The sequence below is a fragment of the Tachypleus tridentatus genome, chromosome 6, assembly GCF_004210375.1.
Source record: "Tachypleus tridentatus isolate NWPU-2018 chromosome 6, ASM421037v1, whole genome shotgun sequence".
NCBI classification, from domain to species: Eukaryota; Metazoa; Arthropoda; class Merostomata; order Xiphosura; family Limulidae; genus Tachypleus; species Tachypleus tridentatus.
In genome coordinates, this window is record NC_134830.1 from 144406717 (window position 1) to 144434060 (window position 27344).

Sequence of the window (27344 nt, forward strand, 5' to 3'; positions counted from 1 at the left end):
TTGTGATTAAAAATATAATACTATTGTATCGTAGTTTCTGCAATTTTTGGTTGACTATTTGTGGAAGAAACAAATAATTTAAAAATTATAATAAATCTATTTAAATATGATATGAGTTTCTTTTTTTGTTTTGATTTAAACACAAAATTACACAATGGACTGTTGGTACTGTGTTCATTTTTAGAGTATAAGCCCAAAGAATAATTAATGCTGAGCCACGAAGCTGTGATGTAAGAAACCGCATATGAGCCAGGTACCAACTAACATTGATTTCATTGCGTAAAAAAACACCTTTTAAAGTTTATTCTCTTTTAGTAATTTAGTAAATTGAATACATTAAAACATGAAAAAAATATTAATAAATTCAAAACTTCCTAGAGAAACAGTAAATAATAAACGACAGGAGACGCGTAATAAAGTAATATTTAACGCCTTTTCCAATGAAATATTTCAGTATGTCACGTATCAGAGGATTGTCTGTTGAAATTTGTGCAAAACTACTCGAGGGTTATTTGTGATAGCTGTCCTTAATTGAGAAACGATAATAAGAAAAAATACAGCTATACCACGCTTCCCACCACCAAAACTTGGGCTACTTTCTCACCAACGAAAAATGGAATTGACCAAAATATTATAATGCTTATAAGAGTGAGAATGTTCGGAGACAAAGTTCTAACTATAACGTCCTTACCACCAGCCCTTAATGTAGGAGGTAATAAAAGTATGGTAGATGAATTAATTCATTATGTACTAGAAATATAATTCCAATTATATATAGAAATTCCAATCGAATATTAAGTTAGAATTCTATATGATTTACATTTTATCATGTAATTAATCCATACGTCTTTGTGAACTTAATTTTACAAGTTGAGAGAAATAATATTTACATGTAAAAATATGAATGTTACTTCTGAAAATTGATCAGAATTCTTTCTATTCATGAAGGTCTTTATTGAACAAGGATTTTTTAATTCTATTTCTATTTCAAAAAGTTTATTTTGTCAGTAATATAACATTTGTAGTGTCTGGTTGGCAGGTTCAACGTTCTAAGAAATAGCTCTATGTTTTGAATGTAAAGTTTTATTGGCAAAATATCTTCTTCTACTACAGTAGTTACATTTATTACAATTTCATTTATGTAGAGTTCTTCCTATGGTAGTGGCACTTCTTAGACCCTCCTGTTGATTAGGGTGAAAATAGAGATCTCTTGAGTGTAACTAACACACTGTCTAAGAGTGTCGAATTGTCTACAATATATTTAATGTTAAATTGCTGTCCTAGTACAAATCTCCATTTTGCATATAATGTGCATGAAAATCGATTGGGATTGTTATTTTCTGGTTTGTCCTTCTAAGTCTTGTTATTTGTTTCGTGGAAATATGCATGGAATTACTAGAACACTCTTTTTAGTTTGTTTAAGCTCATTTCCGTTTCAGGATTACTTGTCAATGTTCATATTTATTTGAAAGTAGATTTTTATCGTGTCTTTGTATGGTTTGAATGGTATAAGGAAGAATATATATATTAGAATGTTTGTGTTGGTTCTGAATTTAATAGTGGCAGAAAGTATGGATACGTCACAACACATATGCTAGTTTGTAGAATATGTCAAAGGATGAAGAGTTGACTGTTTGTCTTATTATGCCCAGTGGCGGCGTCAAGATATTTTCGTTGGGGAGGCTGAGGGGAGGCTAAGGTAACCTGTGGAGGGGCTTCCCAAAATGTCATCAATATGAAGTATAGATGATAAATTATAATAATGTAAATACCAAGGTACATTTCAGAAATTTGTGCAATTTTGAACTGCGTTTTCAATACAGTTTTAATTGGAAACTCATACACTGATTAATATTTCATTATTACAAATTAGAAATAATCTGTTTATGAAAATATGCGTATATGTTAAAGAGAAAGCTCACCTAAATTCCACCTAAGGTAATACATAACAATAAAGAAAATCAAGATTAGCTTAGATTGAACATTTAATATACCATTTAAGAGTAAAGCTACGAATCAAAAGAAATATAACATAAAGACATAGTTTACATAGCAGAAACGAATTATCCCATGTGAAGTTAATACACTCTGAGGAAAAGGTCACTATCAGGCTAACTATCTTTCATCATGTTGTGTTTATAGTCAATATTACTTCAAAACAATGCGCCTGTTCTGGTGATTGGCAGCAAATTTTGGATGGCTGATACACAATGCACAATGATCTCACAGAGGACACAACACCGGCTAAATGCTTCATAGTTTTGACCTATACACAATACACTTATACATGCATGCTGTGTTTTACTTTTCAATAAAATATAAATGAAATTAATGGGTAAATACCTGTGAAACCTTTGGTTTATCAAGTAAAATCCCTGATGATCTGTTGTAACTTGAAATCAACGTGGTTGTCTAATCTTTGTCAAAAGCTCAAGATAGAATGGCATTACACAGGAAGCGGCAATACAACGCATGAGTTCTACAGATCTATGTCTCTTTGATGTTAATTGCTAAGCAACAACGACCATTGAGTTTGCCATATTTTATGAATATATGTACGTAACAATATTGTGGGGGCTGAGGGGGGCTTAGTTTATTTGGAGGCTTGAGCCCCCAAGCCCCCCCTTGGCGCCGCCACTGATTATACCTATGTTTAAAATTAATGTATCTGTTTTGTTCTTTCTCATAGTTAGAATGTATAATTCTACCGAAATTGGGATGATATAAAAAAAACCTACACATAATCTTTTTTTTTTATAAAACTGTGGAACTTTCATCAATGTAGCTTTTCTACGAAGCAACTTTTATATTCACAAAATTATGAAAACAGTTTCAAATATTGGTTATTGGGATAGAAACTGATGAGCTTATTATGGTAATGCTATGCGTTTGCTTTTATTACTGTCATTGAAACACGAAGTATGTTGAAGTGAAACTGTGTCTTATGAGATGATGTTTCGATATATAATAATATTGTTTCTGGTAAGTTGTCGTCTTCTAGTCTTTTTGGAATAAATAGTCTATAAGGCTTCACCTGCTCAGATTCTTGTATTAAGAGACACATCACTAATAACAGTTTAACAGTTGTTAAGTAAAGCTTTGGTTACCATTTATATGTATTTTCAAGACTTAAGATATTAAGTAACTGATAATATACAAATCTGGCATTTATTTCTGTAGGTACAGTTATATTTGATAATTTTCGTAAAAGGCAATTCTGTCATGATATTTATTTTTTTTATTTTTACACGCGTATTTATATTTGATAAATTTGAAAAAAGGCAATTATGTTATAATATTTATTTTTACATGAGCACTTTTTTACTTTATTCTAACTAAGTAAATAATTTTATTTGCATTTCTACTACTACTACTTTCTTTGTAACAAGCTCAATAACTTACAGAAAGTTTTGCATTCTTAGTGAAAAACGTTTAATAGCTGATTATCGGCGAGAGATAAAGAAGTAGTATATACATTATTCACAAAAACTACAGGATTATGAGGCTCTTATATGTTTTTCTTTCCAAATCTGAAAATAAAACACAAACACGTTCAATATTGACGCAATTTGTTTATTACAAACATTAGAGATTATTTCCAAGTAGGTTGACAAATTCATTTACATATAACAAGAAAAGAGCAAAACTAACCAAAAATTCCAATATTTAACTGCATAACTATTAGAGAAGAATAACTTACTGAGACGAACAAACTTAAAGAAATGAATCTTTATAACTAGTAGGTTCTGCATTATTGTTTATAACTTCTCTGTATTTATTCCCCCTACTTGTGATGATATTTCACATGACTTATTAAAGCAGCACAGTCCACTCTTGGATGTGGGAGAATCTAAGCTCCTAGATAGTCACTTTACCTCTTGAAATGAAGGTCAACGTTTAGTTTCCCAGTTTAATTTCATAAAATTTTTGTTTGATTAGAAAAAGAGTGTGATGGTCTTGTTAATTTTTTATTGAAATGTTTATTCAAAGAAATTTCAAGATACTTTAGTAACATTTTTAAACAATCTTATTATCACTGTTATATTATTAAATGTATTATTCGCTATTTATAGAATAGTTGAGATTAATATTGCAGTAAACGAAGTGATATAACAAGAATTTATACATTAAGTGCAAATTTATCTAAAGTGGTTTCGGATGGTAGATATTCTCCTACATCCTAAAATGCTTATAAACGATACATGTCAAAAGCGAATACAATTCTCTCAAGTAAGATAACTACATTCTCAGATTTGTTAAAAATATTTTGAACCCAGTTTGAAATATGTTTATTATTACATAATCACAAATTGAGACACGTCAATATCGATCATTTTCAACTGACGGAGAGTCCTCTGGCGACATTCTATAGAACTTTCCATTCTTTACAACTACCTGCAGAACTATTTTTCATCTGGTGCTACTCTGAAGAAATATAATGTTACATATCACGTCATCTCGGCCTCAAATCATAACTGCTGTTTTCTCACCGCAATTACTACTGTTAAGAAGACTCCTACAGAAGCGATAACGGTAGTCCAATTACTAATGCTTTCCCATTAGCAGTTTTGGAGAGATCACTTACTTTGTAAAACATTGTTGTCTGTTTCTTATATCTGTTTTTCACTTTTATAATCCAGTGTTTCTTTCTATATCTTTATCCCGTTGTTTTCAATACTGTACATTTTGAATGTATTTTTGATGTAAATATTCCTGTTTTCCTTTCTAATTAGCAGCCTTAGGATGGGATTACAACGTGACCCTGCACTATAAGGCCTACATCACTATGTCAGGATTTTCTCAGGCTCTTAACAACAATAGGTCCGTTAAGCATTAAAATGCGTGGACCTATAGATAGCTATAACTTCTTAAAACCTACCTTAAACAAAAAATTATTTTATTTTATTTTTCCATTTGAAAGTCTGTGTGGTTTCACGATACCGTCTTATTCGTATTAGCTAGATTTATAAAAGATACATTATTCATACAATAGCTGATTATTTTCAGGCCTCTAATATATTTTGTATTTTAAATGCTTCCTTGTCTGAGCGATCACAGTGGTTCAGACATATTCTGCAGTCTCACAAAGATAAATATCGAGTTCGATACCTGTGGTGGGCCAGGGCTCACAGCCCCACTGCGTAACTGTGAGCAAACAAATTCAAACCTTACGGGAGCTTTTGAAAAATTAATTTGAACGTTTAATAGATTCTTTTTATCAAAAATATAGAATACTTTTCTTGCCAATGATACATTTATCGTAGACCTACATGTAATAAATTACTCGATATTAGCGAATTTTGGTGCTTCTACCACATATTTGCCATTGGAATCCTATAATTCCAAGTGTATCATAGGCTGTTGGATAATTACATCTGATTAGTAGGCATCAGCATTCTTGAAGAAAAATGTGTGTAAATGGCTTATAATCTTAATTAACATTTCAAATATCATTATATCGTGTTTCTTTATTTCCTTGTATCACTAAAGCTACATAACATACGATTAACTCCAGTTTGTTTTGTTTCACAGAATTCTATAGTATTTTTTCTCTGCTAATTATTTTGTAACTCTAAAACATTTTGTTAAGATTCATAGCAAGAAAACTTCTAGAATGTTTCTAATCCAAGTCCATGAGGATCTAAACTTCGATGTATTCTTTTAGATGTTATTCTGAGCGATCTGTAGGATTCTCATAAGAGAGAGAAAATAGCTATTACACATTCATTGATGGTATTTCTCACTGGTGATAAAGTGATAATCTTGAACTTTTTATCATTCTTTACAAAAAATCTTGAATTATTCTACTCTTTGGCAGATAACTGGGAGATCTGTTTTTACTGTTTTGAAACATAAGGTCACAATTTTTACTTTACTGTGCCCTTATAGTTTGTGGTTTGCCAGTAGTAGTTAAGTCTTGTAGTCACTGTATCCTTATAGTTTGTGGTTTGCCAGTAGTAGTTAAATCTTGTAGTCACTGTATCCTTACAGTTTGTGGTTTTCCAGTCGTAGTCAAGACTTATAGTCACTCTATCCTTATAGTTTGTGGTTTGCCAGTAGTGGTTAAGTTTTATAGTCACCGTATCCTTATTGTTTTTGGTTTATCAGTAGTAGTTAAGTCTTATAGTCACTGTATTTTTATAGTTTGTGATTTGTCAGTTGTAGTTAAGTCTTATAGTCACTGTATCCTTATAGTTTGTGGTTTTTCAGTAGTAGTTAAGTCTTATAGTCACTTTATCCTTATAGTTTGTGGTTTGCCAGTAGTAGTTAAGTCTCATAGTCAGTGTATCCTTAAAATTTGTGGTTTGCCAGTAGTAGTTAAGTCTTATAGTCACTGTATCCTCACAGTTTGTGGTTTCTATTCACGAATATCTTCATTACTACAACACTGTTCACCTTTCCTACGTTGTAGCATTTACTTCAGTTTCATTGCCCTATGGTGCGTGTGACGCTGTTATGTATAAAATTTTGATATGGTGAACATTAAGTTACTTATGATGTAAAACGAGGCTAAGGTGGAAGGTTATTCAGAGAAAATTAAACACTATATTAGTACTTGTTTGTTTGTTCGTTTTGTTTTGCTTTGTTTCAATTTCGCGCAAAGCTTCTCGAAGATTATCTGTGCTAGCCGTCCCTAATTTAACAGTGTAAGATTAGAGGGAAGACAGCTAGTCATCACCACCCACCGCCAAATCTTGGGCTACTCTTTTACCGACGAATAATGAGAATAACCGTCACATTATAACGCCCCCACGGCTGAAAGGGCGAGCATGTTTGATGCAACGGAAATTCGAACCCGCGACCCTTGGATTACGAGTCGAACGCCTTAACCCACATGGCCATGCCAGGCCTAATAATACTTATGTCAGTGTGATAACATTCAGAAACTGAAAAACAAATTTCCAGATACAGAAATAAATGATTTCTTATATTTCATATTAGTTCTTCGTAAGCACCTTGCCTTGTGTAGTTACGAGGCTTAATACGATTTCAAACTATTTGCTCTTTGATTAATGCTACCACTTATAATATTTCTTGCACAACCATGTACTTATCTTTGTAAGCACTTTTCTGCAGTGGTTATATTACGAAACATCTGATTACAAATCCATACTGTGATCCACTTTAAACAACATTTTCGAGCGAAATCAGTTCTCATCAGCCAACATGGGTCTGACACTGTGGACGATCTGCACGTTAACTGTCGTTAAGCGTCTGATAGTTTTGGCTAACATTTTCGCATACTGTTCTATACTCATGCTATTTTCTACGTGCATGGAGTAGTTATTAAGTAAATGCTCGCGTAGTAACAGTGAAGTTAGAGTATAATCGGATAAATACGTTCAGCATGGTACCTCCAATGTACTGTATCTGGAATCCTGAGACGTCAACAGGAAAGTCTACTTGCAGATGTCGGAAAACTGCTGCACCAGATGACATAAATTATCGTGGAATAAAATATAGTAACATCGAAGGACAGGAATGGCATGATAACATTTATTCCAGGGTATCCATAAGAACTCTGAATAGGTGACTGACCAAGCAAAGCAATTTTACAATAAGAGCTATGTGCAAATTAATATTAACCACAATTCACCGTCATCATCGTGTTATTTGGGCAAGACCTTCAGTTAGGATGCAGGTGAAAAGTCATATCTCTAAATGAGTTGTGTTTCCAGTTCTTAAAGCTGATGGTATGGTTTGTGTTCGCTATTTGCCTGGGAAACATATGAAAATAGACTGTTTTTTCACACAGAACACACAGAGAGTGGTGCGGTATATGTTTAGGCAGCTAATCTTCATGGTACAAAATGTGCTCTTCATATCCTTCAGGGGAACGTCAATGGAAACACTTATAGGAATCACATATTTACGATATTTTTTTCATATTTAGGGCAAGATTTCGTGATGACTTTGTGTTCTAGGATGATGATGATAATGCCACTCAGCACAATGTGTGTATTGTACAGGATTATGTCGATCAAGAAAACATTTCAAGTTTGACGCGGTCAACAAAATTTCCAGATTGTAATCCCACTGAGAATCGTTGGGTAGAAATGAGTCGAAAAATTGCTAACTATTACCATAAATTAACCACTGTTGCTGAGGTACAGCGCCTTCTAGTAAATAGATGGAATGAAATCACGGTGAATTATATCAATAACTTATGAACACATGTAACGTCACCTTACAGTGGTTATTAGAATACGAGGAGGACCAACCAAGAGGTGACTGTTTAGTATGAATTGATATAAGGTTACAAACTCTATTTAAAATAATTTGATATTATACTTTACTCTCATATATCTGTTTTGGTAAAATTTTGTTGTAATAGCTGAAATACTGAATTACACATACTTCTGCAAATGTCTGATAAAATTGTTGGTTGTTCTAATGAGATGTTCATAATATAAATAGAAATTGTCTCATTACACAAGATCCCCCAGTAACACGGCGATGTTTCTGTGAATTTCCATCCCTAAAGACTGGGTTTTAATACTCGTGGTGAGCAGAGCACAGATAACCCATTGTGTACCTTTGTGCTTAAATCCAAACAATCAATCAATCATTATACAGTTTACATATGCGTATGATTAATATGACACAGATTTCTGAGTTCTACAATGCTAGGTATATTTGTATTACATCTTAATAACAGTGATCCTACATTTTCCAAAATATGCAAACATTTTGTCCAAGACGGTATTATGAGACTTAAGTGTGGAAATACCTGGTTGTAGCACACACTCACAAATCACAGTTCCCTTGTTTGTCCGACGAAAGGTATTAATTTATAGTAAATATAAGTTAATTTATTCACATCATATATTATAAACACATATATATACACTGCTGGCCAAAATCTTAAGGCCAATAAACATAAAGAAAAAATATGAATTTTGTGTTGTTAGACTCAACCACTTATTTGAGTAGAGCTTTGAAAAATGAAAATAAGAAAAGGAAAAATAAAAATAAAAACTTTTTTTAACATTTAATAGGGAAAGTGTGAACACTATGAAATTAGCTTAAATACTAGCTGGTCAAAAGTTTAAGACCATACTGAAACGAAACGTTAATCGGTAAACAAGTAACGAAATTTAGTCAGTTGTGTTCAAGCATTAGCGTTGTCAACATCTCCCACTGACATCTTCTGTGTTACATTGGGTAAAAACATGGCAAAGGCTAAAAAGTTGACAGAGTTTGAACGTGGCAAAATTGTCGAGCTGCAAAAACAAGGTCTCTCTCAACGTGCCATCGCTGGTGAGATTAGGCGTAGTAAAACTGCTGTTGCAAATTCTTTAAAAGACCCTGAAGGATACGGAACGAGAATTTCAAGTGGTCGGCCGAAGAAAATTTCGCCGGCATTAAGCAGGAGGACTCGAAGGGTTGTCCGGCAAGACACCAGCCGATCGTCGAACCAGATTAAGATCCTTACGGACAAAGAATTTAGCTCAAGAACAATAAGATGGCATCTACGAGAGAAAGGCTTTAAAAACCGTAAACGCCTTCAAAAGCCACGCCTCCTTCCACACCAGAAAATAGCTCGGTTATACTTTGCTGAGAAGCACCAAACATGGGACGTAGAAAAGTGGACGAAGGTTTTATTCTCTGACGAGAAAAAAATTAACCTGGATGGTTCAGATGGCTTCCAACGTTACTGGCACGATAAGGATATTCTACCGGAGACATTTTCTACACGACACAGTGGAGGAGGTTCCATCATGATCTGGTGTGCTTTCCCTTCCATGGAACAATAAAGCCGCAGGTTATACAGGGGCGTCAAACAGCAGCTGGCTACATTGGCATGTTGGAGAGAGCATCCTTATTGACTGGAAGCCCTTACTTGTGTGGAAATGACTGGATCTTTCAGCAGGAAAACGATGCAATCCGCAATGCCCACAGGACAAAGGACTTTATCATGATTAATAACGTGATTTTTTGGACCATCCAGCGTGTTAACCGAACTGAACCCCACTAAAAATGTTTGAGGGGTGGATGGCAAGGGAAGTCTATAGAAATGGACGTCAATTCCAAACAGTGCATGATCTTCGTGAAGCCATCTTCACCACTTGGAATAACATTACAGTCAACCTTCTCCAAACGCTTATATCGACCATGCCAAAGCGAATGTTTGCAGTTATTCGCAATTATGGCTGTGCAACTTACTACAGAGACCTACATTTCCTATCCTGTTTAGGGCTTCTTCTTAGTATGGTCTTATACTTTTGACCAGCTAGAATTTAGGCTAATTTTATAGTGTTCACATTTTACCTATTAAATGCTAAAAGGTTTTTAATTTTTATTTTCCCTTTTCTTATTTTCATTTGTCGAAGCTCTACTCAAATAAATGGTTGAGTCTAAAAACGCAAAATGCATATTTTTTCTTTATGTTTATTGGCCTTAAGATTTTGGCCAGCAGTGTATCTACATGCATAAGTAGTTTATCTTGTAATTCATAATTTTAAAATTATTTGATAACAAAAAATATTGTGAAAATGATAGGGATATGTTTATGAAAACATATTTTACATTATACAGTTTGTTTGCAAATATACAGAGTATACTGTACTATTTGTATATTTAACAAGCGGACCAAAGCTTAAAGATTTCTAACAAGCGAAGCGTGACAAACAGCTGTGTCTTATGCATTTTAACAAGAAATAAAAAAGTCCATATATTAATAAATGTAGAGAATAAAGCAAAAACGGAAAGTTTTCTCGTTAATGTGTCTACTTATCCTACATTTAACCTGTGATAGGCTAAAAGGAAATTTTTCCATCCAAGATATACTATATCCTCATATTGTAAGAATCTGACTAAAGGTCGATAAAAACTTTGTACTTGGATAATAGCCCCTTTCTCCCCACCCATAGTGACACAGCGGTAGAGTTTAAGGATTTTAAAGCTAAAAATCAGGTTTAGATGTCCGTAGCTTCCAGAATATAGACAGAAACAAATAGTTAATTGTGTAGTTATGAGCTTATCAATAGAAAGTAAAGGGTTTTGAGGAAACGAATTTGTGCATTTTATTTGAGTTTCGGATTTTTTTCTTGGTTCAGTTTTAAGATTAAGCATAAATTGCTCAAAAAATCTTAAAACATATTGCGTTGTTTAAAACTATTATGTACAATTAGGCGATATACTTCGAATATCTTATTTTGGAAAAAAAAAACGTGTGAAATAAATCAGATATGAATAATGAAAATAAATTTTCTATATCGAGTTTAAGCAAAAATATCGGTATATGGAGTAGCTTGTGTAATGTTTTTATATGTCTATCGCACAAAGAAGTATAAGATCAAAATAAAACAACATTAGATGTCTGTCCATTTAAAAATCTTAAAATTAAAATTATGGAATGAAAATAAGAACCTCAATACCAGAGATTTTGCAAAATTATAATGTTTGTTTGGAAATTTCGCACAAAGCTACTCAATAGCTATCTGTGCTAGCCGTCCCTAATTTAGCAGTGTAAGACTAGAGGGAAGGCAGCTAGTCATCACCACCCACCGCCAACTCTTGGGCTACTCTTTTACCAACGAATAGTGGGATTGACCGTCACATTATACACCCCCACGGCTGGGAGGGCGAGCATGTTTAGCGCGACGCTGGCGCGAACCCGCGACCCTCGGATTAGCCTTACGCGCTAGGCCATGCCGGGCCACAAAATTATAATGAGAATTTCGATGTTCAATCATAGTCTACTGGCCTGGTAAACAATACTGTAGGAATTTCAATGTATTGCAAAGAAGGTATGCTATGAGAATTACAAATTTTAATTAAAATAGAGTACAGAACAATGTTTACAGCTTCTTAGGTCATCTTAAGGTTGACAAAGACAGTTTGAAAGTAACCGTTACCTATCTTACTTAATAACCTAACATCTAACTGTAACGTTTCCCGCTAGTACAGCGGTACATCTACAGATTTACAACGCTAATATCACAGGTACGATTCCCCTCCGTGGACTCAAGAGATAGCCTGATGTGGCTTTGCTATAAGAAAACCACACACACAAACTCTAACTGCGCCCTACAATCTATTACTACTTTACACTCTCGTCCCCAGGACATGCCCAGTATCAGTTTCAAACTGTGAACACGTTGTTCTGTACTTTATATTGATCAATGTTTTTTAATACGCATACCAGCTATATTCAAAATACATTTTTACTTCAAGCGAGTTTCTCCTAATCGCTAATTACTTTTGGACGTGTTCTCGAATTTAACATACAACTTTTATTTAAAAAAAAAAAACAAAGTTGTAGTTCCCAATATGACATTAAAAGTAATGTAATTAAGCAGACTGTAACAACAACTTGTGTCTTACCGCTCAGTACAGTAAAACTTGTTTTCTCTAACCACAGCACTTCGATTGACAGGCCTAAATTACACTAATGATAAAACTGACACCAATGGAAGATCATTCATCCTTATTAACACAATTTTCTCTAATTTCACCTTACTCTGTTGTCACTTGGTTTATAATATGGAGAACGGCGTATGGATGTTTGTTTTTCTTTTGAGCACAAACCTAATTAAATATAATAAATATGTGAAGTACGATAATAGTATCCATACATTAACTCAAATGTCAGCTTTTGCGGTATTTCTCTGTTTTTATACATTCTTGTAGCTAAATACAGAAATCCTTTTCATTATAAGTCATATTTTAAAGAGATTCTCAGAAACTTGAAAACCTCCAGGTCATAAGGTATGTGTAAACTAGAGAATTTATTTTAGTTTTCCTAATATTTCTCATATTTCACCAAACTATTTAGAGCTGCCAAAAACAACTTGAAACGGTTTAGAACACTGAGTAAATTGACATTATCTCTAACGACTTGTCTGAACTGTGTTCCATGCATGACCTAGAGAAGATATTTGATTCATTTTTTGTTGGAGTCACATGTGTTTTACGGAGAACTGAGTGAACTATATTCAGTTAATTTTTCAATATGCAGATTAGAAAATCACGTGACAACCACAATAGATACACTTTCGTGGTGGAACGGGTTGTATCAGAGATATATTTTTAGGTTGCTTTATGTTCAGAGGTTGGGTGACGTCATCTCAAAGTGGCCATTTTTGGAAGGTTTGTAAAATACCTTTCCGATGCAAAATACTAATACATACAGATCATAAAAATGTGTTCAGATTCGGTATTTGGATTTTTAAAGATAAGGTTATATTTGGTAACATTGGAAAACAAAGAAATATGGACAAACTTCGAAAGTCTGAACCACCCATAAGGAGATGTGCAACAAGTCACACTTAAGCTGTGGTTAGCAAAATGCAGTTAAAAATCCATGCATACAAAGATCAGTCAGTCGCAAAATCCGTTCAGGCAACAGTGTCAACATAATAAAAATATTTTCGTTTGGAAACAAGAAGCTGCTTCGAACTTGACAGCCTTACGACAGACTTTCGTAGTAGGAACTGTGCTACAGGCTATCTATTGTCAAGGAAAGGTGGTCAGAATATGAATGGACGTGTCGAAATGGAATGTAATAACGTGCTGAGACTTCAAAACCGTTTTGATGTAACTTATTACACTCTCTGTATTTGAAAAATAGTATATATATAATTCAACTGAACGTGGCATGCTTATTTTAAGCACATCTATTTTCCACCCCGTGACTAGGATATCGTATATCAGAGTCAGTGTTGTTACTGTTTAATTTTTAAGAATTATTAATAATGCCTCAGTAAACAAGATCTAATTGATTAATTTCTTCAAGTAACATAACAAATAGTTCACCACAATCACACACTTTACTTGTTCACTTTTAACACAATGCCACATCGGGCTATCTGCTGTGTCTATAGCGGAGAATAGAACCCGGAGGAATTTTAGTGTAGTAAGTCTTTAAACTTACTGCTGATCTATCGTTGGACAACACACAGTCAGAAATACTCTTAAAATTATGCAGAACAAACTATTTTTGGTAATATGAAACACTCTACCTGTTAATTACGCCTAGTTTTTCTCAGTACCTCACACAATAGTTCAATAAATTGCTTAAAAGCTGTCGTAATTTGTGGTTTGACACTTCCATGGATTCTTCGAAGTTAAAAATCTATTGCACTGGAGAACACAAGCCTGATGCACTAATCTAAGTAAATGGTAATTTAATCCGATCTTTTACAAAAAGCATTCTAAGCTTTTACGTAAAAAGTAATCAAGTATAGTAATGACGGTCCGTTGCTGTATTAAATCAGTTCAACGTGTTTTTTTAAGATTTTGTTTGTTTTGTTTTTTAATTTCCCTCTAGTCTTACACTGCCAAATTAGGGACGGCTAGCTAGTCATCACCACCTACCACCAGCTCTTGGGCTACTCTTTTACCAACGAATAGTGGGATTAACCGTCACATTATAACGCCCCCACGGCTGGGAGAGAGCATGTTTGGTGTGACGGGATTCGAACCCGCGCCCCTCGGATTACGAGTCGAACGCCTTAACACGCTTGGCCATGCCGGGCCCTTTTCCTAAACAACGTTAAATTACAAAATATTTCGTACGTGTATGACTTATTCTGGCAATCCAAAAATTGCACGGTTCTGTTTGTTTACAAGCACAAATTACATGATTTATATTTTTTTCTGCTGGCAAAAAACATGTTTAAATTTTAAAGATGAAAAACAATTATCGTCACAGAAACAGAAACAAGGTCTGTTGGTTTGCTGAGGACATCACCAACACTTGCTTTAAATAATTACTGTTGTAAATATGTGTACTTATGTACTTATGTGTGAATATGAGACTTTGAGACTTCGTAATGCAAAATTCCTAGCCTGGAATGAAAGCTATTTATACTATTTTTAATAATAAATTCTGCATTATATACGTTTGTAATAGCAATAAAACACACTTATATTCATATTTAATACTTATGACTTTTGTGTATTGTTCTTTTTCTACTGTAATATTTGGTTTTCAAACTTTTTTAAAGTTCTGAAAATGCTAAGGTAAATCGCTAATTTAAAAAAGAATTCTGAAGTTAATTATTTATTTCCTTTTAATTTTTTCACAAACCTTTCTTGCTAGGAACTTAGATCAATTACATATGATATCTGCACAGTGTCTCGAGCAGACAGAGCAAAAACCAACACTAAGTACTTGAATAGACTGTCTCTTGACAGTAGCAGTATGTTAATGTGCTTGATTTATTTTAGTCATACAGCCCTATTTACCGCTATATAGTGACATGTACAACGTCTTTAAAACACAAAGATAATCGAGATTAGAATTCTTTGTTATCTCTTATATACCAGCGTGAAAGAAATACTTCAGTATACGTTTTAACAAAACCTATGAAATACAAACCCTGATTCAGCAAGCTGCTTCTAATTCGAATAAAATAAGAATAAAAATGTTATGGGAAAGTCTGTTCTGAATTCATAGCGAAACGAATTGTAGTATAACTAAGATATTTTGCTTCAGTTAAAAGAGTATGGGTACTTTAAAATGTATCACTATATCAAAGCAAAATATTAGTATAAAACGAAATGCATTCGGTTTTGTAACGTTACATTTGTTTATCTGAATTTATTACATGATATAAATTTTAGAATTTCGTCTAACTTATAACTGGTATCGGCTCGATGGTTTGAATATACACTCATTTACCTGCTATATATTTACTATACATAGATTTGTAAAAAACAAAGGTATGTTGTTAGTTATGAATTTGATTTATAGAAATATAAGTTTATTTGTTTCTTTATTTCATTAGCACAAAACTATAAGCACTGAGACTTACCACTGATGTGCTGGGGTGGGTCAGAGAGATAAGTAATTAAGATAGGAAGCTAATAAAGAATGCTATCGCAAAAAACAGCAAATATCATTGACGAAATATATCTCGTGCTATCAAAGAGTTTTAGCCGAGATAAGAACTATAATTGCAATAAGAACTAAAGAGAAACATTGCAGAAGAATAATAAGTTGTAGCAATGGTTTTTGTTTCCTTATTTTTTCTACAAATCTAAATCATAAGACACGGAAAATTCATATCGTGACTTAAGAGAACTATTATCGTTTTATTTATTTCTGGTATAGGGTATTAAACTTGAATTATGGCATAAACTGATCTATATCAAATAGAACAATAAAGAAAACAAATGTCTTCCTCTATCTCAACATTTAGTTATTACACTAAGCACTTCGAGTGATGTGTAATATTTTCACAACAATGTAAAATTTGTTTTAATCCGAACGTTTTTGACACTTCAATACTGACAGGAGTTTGTGATTTTACGTGACTGTTTCTGAATTCTGGTGTTTCTAATGTTCTATCTTTCTGTACCCTGTTTAATGTACTAATTTTGTGTTTACACGTACATTGACTTTTCTGCATAAAGTATTTGTTTTAAGAAAGAATAATATTTGTTTATGCTTTTATCTCTAAATACAAAATTAATAAAATAAAAATTAGCTGATTGTCGAAACGTAATTAACAGAGATCACGAGATAATGATCAATTAGAGATGAAGTGATTTGACAGAGAAAGACTGGAGTCAATAATGACAGTCCAAACATGTTTCAGTTCTTAGTGGACGAAATCACTTGGATACAGTTTGTTTTTTGTAATTTGAAGTGGAAAAGAGGAATTGGAAGATAAACCTACAAGAAACAGTGACTGACAAGTTGTAGAGCTGCCTAAAGGTAATAGTATAATAAACCAAACTGTTAGAATTGTACCTTATGTAGAAAACAGGTGCTAATAACGTCACCATTTATACATAATATTGTTTGAGCATATATATTATATGTATATATCATACTTGATTACACGAAACACTAATAAGTTAAGATAAACGTGCTATTGTTAAGGATGACTGATAAAATCCAACTTTTTAACTATTCAACTAAAATCGTTTATCTTTTGAATCATTACTATGGATTAGAAACGATTACTATATTACTTATAATCTTTATTTTCATTTCATAGTAAATGAAAAGAAAGATTGAATAATAAAACACTTTCTCAGAAAATGAAAATAAAATATGCGACAATTTTACAAAAATACGTTTTATTTTTATGCTCGAATTTCGCTTACAAAGCTTTCTGAGGAAACACTTTATCTTAAGTAAACAATATAAATATAACTAAAAATGAAAAAATTGAAACAATAAAATGAGTTTGACTTAAAATATTATCAAGCAACGCGATTAAATATTATTATAGGAACAATACGAAGTGTTTTATGTAAAATTTATAGTTTAAACAGATATTCAATATTATTTCATATGTTTGAACGAGTGCTCTACTGACAAAATAAAAACAAAAGTGAAGTCGTATTATCACATCTCATTTGCATCTTCACAAAATTCGTATCAAATGTATCACATGTTGCTTCCAGACTCACAAAGTCACTCTTTTCGACTTGCTAAATTCTTGGTTCATTCTCCACAAAGCAATCTTTTCTTGAGCTTAACATCTCTTCAACACGTATAAGATGTTCCATCCATAGAGGGTGAGCCAGAGCATGATGCATTCTCTTTGAAAAACCTTCCTTCTGCTTCAAGATGTTTTCTTTTGTGATATTTTACTTTCCTTCACACCTAACTCAATAAGGTTTAGAACACTTGAAAAGCATCACTTCATATAGTTTAGTTTCCGAATTCGAATCCTTTTCACAACTAACCGAATAACAAAATTCACCTACACATTCATTATCCATAAATACTATATTCTGCAGTTTCTGCTTTTCCACCGAAGAGAGGGTGTAACTCTTAGCTGGCTCCCATTCTTATGATCTTCCATTAAAATAACTTTGAAAAAAAGAAATATAATGTTTACTGTATCAACCAAACTTCTTGATGAAAAGAGCTTCTGTGCGCTTTCTGTTTAAGAAAACCTAAAGCGGTTCAGTGATAATTTCAATGATAAATTCGAAGCTCGATTCCTTTTCGTGGGTATAACGCAGGTAGCCGTATGTTTAGCTTTGTATTGAAATCTGTTTTTACCCTTTTCGTGTTTCAGTTTAAGCTTGAAGTGTTTCCGTCAAAAACACTTATTAGCGAAACGTCGTATGTAGCATTTATTTCAAAGTAGAAGTTGCCTTTCTTCTACTTAGAATAATCAATGCGCTTCTGTTTACAATATAAATGGTAAGCCACCTAGTTTCGGTTCTATCCTAATTGACGTCCACAAACATTCTAGCTTTATAGCATTTTCTGATGTTTATAAAGATGTTATATTTTATACTGACATAACCAATTCTGTAGATAATCATTTTAGTTACTGCTATAGACGATCACATAAATACTACCTGTAGTCATTAATTTTATTTGTCATAAACTAGTACGATCTTTAAGGATAAAGATAAATGAATACATCTGCCTATGTTAATGTTATCAGGAAAATTAACAGGATGTATTGGTTATAATTCTATTTATTTTAACATCAGAAAGGCTTCAATAATGTGTTGTAAATGTTTTCCTACATGCGATAGTACCAATATTAATCAGTCACAAAGAATATTTTTGATATATCACTTTGAATGACAAAATATATATCACCTTATCCAGAAAGACTTGAATATTCTTTTACACTTTATTGTTGGATTAAACTCTATAAAGAAAGTGCTTATCTACAAAATTCACGAGTGGCTAAACAAGTTACTAATGTAGCATACGTGCAAGCTGCTAATTATAAAAGAAAACTAAAATTTGTAAAAAAGTGAAAATACCAATATATAACCTCACTTCATAATCTAAATTAAACTTGGTACTTTTATAACGGTTTTATTCTTCTCATTTAACCACCAACTAGTAAGAATTTTTTAACATTCTCAGGGAAACAATTTCTTACACACATCACGGTCGCCCAGAATTTACAGTGCGATCCTACTGATTCGAACGTTTCGTATTTTAACTAAACAATTTTACATGTCAAAAAATGAAATCGGAACAACATGATGTGAGTGTTACAAATCTTATTAAATTTTCATCAGATATTTGGTTAAACATTTAAGGGTTTCCACATGATACGTAACATATTTACAAATGTCAATAAATTTATATATATATATATATACATATACATGTGTTACATGTAGCTATTAAGATATTAATCACAATGTGAGTCACACTGGGTACTTTAATTCCTTCTATGTGAACCTCTAACGATCTTCATCTGGTGGTAAGAGTGCTGGACTCATAATCAGCTGGACGCGGCTTTGAATTCTTTCATTGAAAATCCTCACGCTTTCAGCTGTCAATCCCACTATTTGTTGGTGGTGTTTGCTAGTTACCGTTTCTCTGGTATATAACTTCAAAAGTAGCTAGCTACTGTAGCTAGTGCAGATAGCCATTTGCGAAAATTGAAACTTAAGTTCTATATTAAATAGGTTTGTACAAATTGTTATTAAATAGAGATACTTTTTAAAAAATAAAATTTATATGCGTAAGCAACCTAACATAAAATGAATAATAATTAATTGTTTGATATTACCATTGCAAGTGAATAGCAAAATTACACCATGTTAACGTCAGCTGTTTCAGCCCTTTATAACTAAGACGCACAGCATTGTTTAAAGTATAACAGTTTGATGGATTAATAATTCGTTTACGGACACCAGCTATTTAAGTATTTACAGGAAGATAAAGTTTAATGGACAAATATCTCATGGATAATGTGTTTGTTTGTTTTTTGTTTTGAATTTCGCGCAAAGCTACATGAGGGCTATCTGCGCCAGCCGTCCCTAACTTAGTAGTGTAAGACTAGAGGGAAGGCAGCAAGTCATCACTACCCACCGCTAACTCTTCAGCTATTCTTTTACCAATGAAAAGTGAGAGTGACCGTCACGTTATAACACCCCCACAGCTGAAAGGAAGAGCATGTATAGTGCGACGGAGATTCGAAACCGCGACCCTCAAATTACGAGTCCAATGTCTTAACCTCCTAGCCATGCCAGGCCTTTTAATGATAAAATCGGATAGTCTTTAAGTATATTTTCTAAAGTTAGTCCTATAGGCTGATATGTGTGAATAAATATAGACATTATTTAAGTATTTAAAGGAAGACAATTTGATGGGCTGATGCCACTGGGTTAAAGAGGAACAGAGGATTCTCAGCGTCCCTGGTTGTCTCACAATAGAATTAGGCCCTGCATGGCCAAGCGCGTTAAGACGTGCGACTCGTAATCTGAGGGTCGCGGGTTCGCATCCGCGTCGCGCCAAACATGCTCGCCCTCCCAGCCGTGGAGGCGTTATAATGTGACGGTCAATCCCACTATTCGTTGGTAAAAAGTAGCCCAAGAGTTGGCGGTGGGTAGTGATGAGTAGCTGCCTTCCCTCTAGTCTTACACTGCTAAATTAGGGACGGCTAGCACAGATAGCCCTCGAGTAGCTTTGTGCAAAATTCCAAAAACAAACAAAAACAAACACAATAGAATTTAAAACCATAATGCTCTACTGATACGAACTGATATCTCATGGATAAAACGGACACTATGTAGGTATTTAGAGGAAGACAATTTCCACATACAATGCAATAATGTGTCAAAAAAGAAAAAAAATGTACCTTGCACCAGTTACTATCATAGAAAGAACTATGTTGTTGAATACTAACAACGTGCATAGAAACACGATTTTCTGATTTTCATGCTCCTTAAGTAATACAGAAATTTACATGTATACAAATACAAAGTAAATTTTGAATAGATAAACAATTTGTACTTTATTTAATTTTTTCGCGTAACAGGCAGAAGTAACTCTCGCATTAGGCCAAATTATTATACCGTCATTGTCATACATTTCCTATTCATTCTTTAGATTATACATATGTTTATTAAAATTAGCGTATGTATCATTTAAAATGATAAAAGAAAGCTAGTCAAACTTTGCTGATCAAAGCGTTCTTTTACAAATGAAAAACCTGAAAAGTTAGCTAGTTACCTCACCTAGGGAGTCTAATTTGTGACTCAGTGAAATATAACAAGTCTCTTCATGATGCATTGTACAAATTATGTAATTGAATTCGTGAACGCTATTTGTTGATTAGTCTGAATTATAGTTTACTGAAGTAAAATATACGTCGTTTTCACGGACATATTGATGTTATATTACATAGTCTGATACTTAAAAAGCTTTTAAGTGAAATTTATGACACAAGTACAATATTATAGCTGTAGCACGTTCATTGTTACAAATAGCTCCAACTTACAACACAAAATGACAAAAACAACTTACTTACTCTCTGGTTACTTTAGTACTGTTTGACCTTTGAAATGAACAGGAATTCGATGTACAATTTATGTTTTAATTTATCTTTTACAGTAAAGGAATATTTTTTCATTCATATAATAATACATATCTGAACTAGAGAAGACGTGATTTGCAGCACTTGGCTGTTACTTATAAGCACTTGCTGCAAAATACAGAAACTACCTAGAGAACCTCTATTTATTTATTTGATAGGAAACGAACTCCGACCGGTATTTCACCATTACAGATGATGATAACCCCAAAGAAACTTCATTCAGGCTCTGATGCTTCTTCTACGTGTAACACTCGAAGTTAATAATGTATTACTAAGTAGAATTTTGATGAAGAAATTTTGCGCTCTGTCAAGAATTCTCAGTATTTTTCCTGAATCATTCTTACAAAAGCAAAGCAACATGGTGGTTTGTTTTTTGTTACTAAATCCGTTACTTTCGAGTAAGCAGTGAGTCGTTTTAAGCACTAATTTCTCTTAAATTTGAAAATATGTGTATGATCAGAAAATCACTTTAGATCATTTCAGCTCTCTTCTAAACCAGCAATAAGAACAAATACAGAACCTAACTGTAACATGTATTTAAAGTTATATGTTGCTAATTTTAAAAATACGTATTTCACGAACTTGCTTCTATGAATCCATTCTATTAAAACCATAATTTTTGCTATATTTTGTGAAGCATCACAGCAGAAGATAACCCATAAGTTTTGTTTTTTCTCCAATCCCATTGTTTTTCGACTGTGAATGATATAAGTTTATGGTGGATATTTATACAGAATATATTGTCTAATGGACTGCACCTACTTGTGACATTCTAGAGCAGAGAAGACAAAAAAGAGAGAATAAGTGAATGGATTGTTGTTTGTTAGTTAAGTATAAAACTGTGAAATGGACTATCTATGCTCTTCCCACCAATGTCATGGATGTTTTTATCTTGTACTCGTCTCTTATGTCTACTATAAATTCTAGTTAACACAATATTAAAGTAACTAATAAGCTAAACAAAAAGTTTGATTTCACTAAATCTAGTGAAAACAAGAAACGTTTTAGTTCACTTAAAATTCAAATTAATAAAATTGATCATTCCTTAAATAAGATATTCGTTATCAATTATTAAATTTTTGCAATTAACCTAAAGTTTGTAATTTAGACTTAATTGTTATATAACTAATAATTAATTATATTAGTGGATTTGTGAATATGGTTTTTGCACCAAAATACACAAAGATAATTTATACTTTTGAGAAATCTTGAAGGAATAAATAAAGGAAATGGAAAAATATATATTTAATATTTAGTTCAATTCAAATATTAAATTAAAACTATAATTATAATTTCTGCTGATAATTTTAATCATGGCTCTCATTACTTTTTCATTCAACTCAAATAAAAGTTAAAAAAAAACATTATATTTCTCATATGTTTCCTCTCTTGTACTTATTATTAAATCCCACATGTTTCCTCTCTTGTACTTATTATTAAATCCCACATGTTTCCTCTCTTGTACTTATTATTAAATCCCACATGTTTCCTCTCTTGTACTTATTATTAAATCCCACATGTTTCCTCTCTTGTACTTATTATTAAATCCCACATGTTTCCTCTCTTGTACTTATTATTAAATCCCATATGTTTCCTCTCTTGTACTTATTATTAAATCCCACATGTTTCCTCTCTTGTACTTATTATTAAATCCCACATGTTTCCTCTCTTGTACTTATTATTAAATCCCACATGTTTCCTCTCTTGTACTTATTATTAAATCCCATGTTTCCTCTCTTGTATGTTTCCTCTCTTGTACTTATTATTAAATCCCATGTTTCCTCTCTTGTACTTATTATTAAATCCCACATGTTTCCTCTCTTGTACTTATTATTAAATCCCACATGTTTCCTCTCTTGTACTTATTATTAAATCCCACATGTTTCCTCTCTTGTACTTATTATTAAATCCCACATGTTTCCTCTCTTGTACGTACTTATTATTAAAATGTAACAATAAAATTTATTTTCATCTATTTAATGTAATATCGTCTTAACATTACCTATGTGAAAATTGTGCGGACTGAATTAAGTGAACAATAAACAATAAAATATTTTAACGTGATAAAGAATAAGCATTTTTTTCATATGCGTATATTTAGAATTTCGTTTAAGTCATTTACATGTTTAGTATGTAAGTTATAACAATAATTCTATAAAACAGTAAGTGCTATTAATATTGAACAATTAATATATATATATATACATATTTCTACAAGTACGTATTATTTTTCAAAGTTGTGAGTTAGTCTCTCTAGGGGTCGAAATAATCGTGTAGTGACGGTAAAGTGTAATAATATATATACACACGATTTAGCAAAGTCGTGAACAATAAAAATATGCCTTTAAATTTTAATATGATATGACAGAATGGTTTAAACGTCTTTGTTGTATTGATTACATTCCTTCATACTATTATCATTCATCATTCGCTTGAACAAAAACCCACAATGGTTATTTCTTTACAAAAATTGTCCTATTCATGTGTCGTTATACACAAGTTCCGAAACGGTTAATTAACATATCCGTTGAATCTTTGTACAATTGTATGATCTGAGCTAAATAAATCTTCCTTATTTCCTTCGTGAATTTGTTTTCTTTAATAAGTACTCAACGTAGCTGTAAGCTCGAATAAGCTGATATATTTCATGTTAATATTAAGTTTACCCTAAAACAAGTTATAACATCGCGATCGTGCCATGTCCATGTTGTCTTTATCACCCTTTTCAATTCTCTCTTTTTTTCTCACCAACAGTAGTTTTTTTTAATGTTTGTTTGTTTTTCTGGTTGAATTTTACGTTACTCGTCATAACTAAACCAGAAAGTAGCAACAAATGTAATAGACAAACTAAAAATTAGTTAAATTATCGAAGCCTACATAATTAAGTTTGTACTGCTTAAAAGAAATATTAACGATCCCATTTTACAGAAAATGTCATCTCAGAACTATAGTTTACAGACTAATATATCCTAACCTAATTAGCTTGATCGTACGCATGCTTACAAAGGACACACCTTATTTTCATAAATTATTTATATTATGCTTTCTAGTGAAACCGTAATTTTATTTAAATTTAAACGTTGCAAAGTGTTTTTTTACTTAAAATGTGATGCTATCATTTTAGTAAATATAATTTTATAAAGACTAAAGATCTTAATACATTAAATAGTTATTAAACTTTCATTCTATTTACCAATAAAATGTGTTTGTAGCAAAATTAATATTTATTAAAGCCATTTATAAGTTATTTTATTTCACCAACACAGATTATTTAAAAATAGGAATATCTTCCTGATTAATTTACATTTAAACCAACTGGTATTAATGTTTACCTCGAAATACTAAATTATTCACTGAATTATTATCACAGTGCTATGAACAATTAAAAAAAAAAGAAACGATATCCCAGAAACTTTGTCCTGAAATTGTTTAATTAATAATATGTATATCGATTAATCTCTTAGCTACATGTGACAAGAAGTTCGAATAAATCATATGCTAGTTATTTTCTATGACTGACAACACCCGATACACAATTTTATGAATAAATGTTGTCACGATATAAAGTGCAGATACACTTTAGTACTGAAAGAAATAATTTAAATACAGATAATAATGTTAAAAATCTGTCTTTCTTCACAAATCTTTACAGTCTTTAAAAAGCCTTTGTATAAAAACATACTTTATGATTTTTAAAGCCTAATTTTTTGAATTTTCTCCCTTAGCTGTTCTGTCTTCATTTTCATTATAATTAAATTTATTTTTCTGTAAAGACTGATAAATGACAGTCTACTCCCTAAATAAAACTGCCAAGCACTTTTTGAAAAACAAACAAAAACGTCGCATTAACTAAGATTGTCAACATTCAGAAAATGCATAGTTTCAGTTCAATTTTGCTCAAATAAGAACTAAACTTTTTACAAAATTATTTTCATTGCAAAACGGTAATCATACCAATGCTCTAACTCACCAGTTCGAATCATTGTCCTAAGATGATATGTGTAAGATCATAACAAACTTTGAAATTTAAACTCGACCGCATATGAAGGTTCCCTCTCTCTCTCACGCCTGTAGCTTGTGGTTAACTGAAGGTCCATAAGGTTTTAACTCCAAACGATGTAGAGTTAGTACATAAAATGTTCACAGAGTGGCGCTTCTACATTTTTCAGTGAATCGATTGTGGAATAACTGCTAAAATATAAGAACTGTTTATCTCGTTTCTTGTTAACAAATATTGTGAGATTTAACATCATTCACAAGAAGTTTCTTTTAATGAAATAGTTCTTCCATACTAAATAAGAGTATTATTTTAGAAAATAATTATGTATATGATATTCCGCAATTGAATTACGTGGCAAGCAAACATTCAACACGATTTTGAGCTTCGTTCCAAGTAAAGAGATTACTTCAAGAAGTTACGAACTGCATTGGTATACAGTAGTTGTTATTAGATCATTCTTTTTAAACATCAGTTCAGGTTATAATCACATAAATCTCATTAAGATGAAAGACGAAAATAATGGATACGTTCGTTAACCAAATATGTAAATACGTTCGATCACGTACTGTTAAACTTTAATCATTTCTGTGCAACGAAAATAGTATGCAGAAGAATATCTAATGCATCATGCAACTTCTATCATGACATATTCATGAAAAGTTGTTAACGCTATCTCACATGGCTATTTTTTTTTTCGAAAGGTTTATTTTCTGGCGAAAACAAGTGCTTGATCTTATTCGTATTGACAGGTGAATTAATTAAGGTACTGTTATTCATAAGAGGATAAAATGTAATCTTCATCATCTGCAGCTCTGCTATAAAAGTGTCATGAATTATTTAAGGAATTTACCTAATATTTCAACCAAACAGAAATATATTGGTGTATAAAACATACGCATTTCATAAACAATACTCACGATATAAGTTATAAGATGTTTGGTTTGTTTTGAATTTCGCGCGAAGCTACTCGAGGGCTATCTGCGCTAGCCGTCCATAATTTAGCAAAATAAAACTAGAAGAAAGGCAGTTAGTCATCGCCACGCACCGTCAACTCTTGGGCTACTCTTTCCTCAACGAGTAGTGGGATTGATCGTCACATTATAACACCCCCACGGCTGAAAGGGCGAGCATGTTTGGTGGATGTATTCACTTATTTAAAATTCCGTTGAAGCAAATTTTATTTATAATTTACTCACTATTTGACATTTTCAAGAAACTTTAATCTTCGTCGAAAACAAATATTAGATATATTGATCATTATAAAATTTCCATGATAAGTTATATATATTTGGTTAGCACAGTAAGTAAGTAAGTCAATACATTATTTGTAGTTTCTGCATATGTGCTTTTTTAAAATCATGCATATGTCTTTAAGATGAATTGGAAGTAACGCCGACTAGTATTTTTCATTTACATAATTTATTACTTAAAGAGAGAAACCAGGCCCGGCATGGCCAGGTGGATTAAAGCGTTCGACTCGTAATCTACAGGTCGAGGGTGCGAATCCCCATCTCACTAAACATGCTCGCCCTTTCACCCGTGAGGACATTATAATGTTACGGTCAATCCCATTATTCGTTGGTAAAAGAGTAGCCCAAGAGTTAGCGGTGGGTGGTGATGACTTCCCTTTTGTCTTACACTGCTAAATTAGGGACGGTAGAGCAGATAGTTCTCGATTAGCTTTGCGCGAAATTCAAAAAACATACAAACGATAGAAACCTTTTTGTAATAATCCCTAAAGTAACACAACTAATGAAACAAAAATTATAATAATCATACGTAAAAAGGTGAAAACAATTATATTGAATTACTTATGTTAATTACATGGATACCATTTTATTCTCGTCCATTTTAGTAGATTTCTTTAATCCAAATTCAATATTTATTACTGAGCGTAACATCTTTGCAGATGCCATACAACTAACAACTTATTAATTTTGTTTTGCACTAAATATGCATCAATTAAAAAAGTAATATAAATACAATTTTAATTAATTATTAAGTTTGCCGGTACCAACATAACTAAATAATTTTAATCGTTTATCAAATTTTTATGGATATTTGATTTTGAG

At 32.3% G+C, this 27344-nt stretch overlaps 1 pseudogene across 1 annotated transcript in view; it reads right to left on the reverse strand.

The window, feature by feature from the left end:
• The window catches only part of LOC143251753 (uncharacterized), a 119835-nt pseudogene extending 94477 nt beyond the window's left edge, over window positions 1–25358 (reverse strand). The window contains exon 1 of the transcript XR_013028648.1: window positions 25243–25358. The product of XR_013028648.1 is annotated as an uncharacterized LOC143251753 (transcript). The remainder of the gene's footprint in view (window positions 1–25242) is intronic.
• Window positions 25359–27344: the final 1986 nt, after the last annotated feature.